Genomic DNA, 846 nt, shown 5'->3' on the forward strand with positions numbered 1-846 from the left:
TAACTGCGAGTTGTAAATAAACTTATATAAACTTACACACACACGTGTGTGTAAGTTAGAAAAGAGAATGGACTGGCAAACACCAGGTAAGGAAAACTACACGAACCCTGGACATCATGTTAATAGTAATAACAATATGATAATTGGTATAAGTCACGCATTTGGCAGAAATCGCATATCATTATTCGATCGTTTTTATAAAGCTTCCTAAACAAATAGCTATAGTTAATTCTGTTAATAATGGAAGTAGTCGATATACCAATATAGGCTTTATAAAACCCCTCCTCAGTATTATTTAAATGGTTTCTATTATCATTCATATTATATTTGTTCCCCTAATATTTTGCAGCTACATTGCTTCAGTTCAGGTTGACTGCAGAGAGATATTTAAATAAAAATAGATTATTGAAAAAAACCATTTTATATTTGCATCCTGTATCTGGAACTATTTTATACAAGCTTTATAGTGATTATTAGAAAACACTTGTTATGAGGGCCATATTCGGAGTTGTTTGACTGTTGTATTTTCGAGTGATATTCTTTAAAAGGCGTAGAAGATAAAGTGAGAGAATGATAATTTTGAAGTCAGTAGGTCATAGCAAGGAAAAAACGAGCCTAATTCGGAAAGATATTTTAGATTTAGACGTAAAAGGTGTTTTTCTATTTTTCTAAGAACAAGTTTTGAAAATCGAGGATTATTCATTTGGAAGTAAAATTTTTGCACATGATGTGATTTAAATGTTAAACGGAGTGGTTTGTTCATCTTCGAAAGTCCCGTTTCTACGACGCCGTCCAACACTTAATCCCTCCTCACGAGACACTTTCTGTAAGTACTCGAGCACTTTA

The sequence above is a fragment of the Penaeus monodon genome, chromosome 33, assembly GCF_015228065.2.
Source record: "Penaeus monodon isolate SGIC_2016 chromosome 33, NSTDA_Pmon_1, whole genome shotgun sequence".
NCBI lineage: Eukaryota > Metazoa > Arthropoda > Malacostraca > Decapoda > Penaeidae > Penaeus > Penaeus monodon.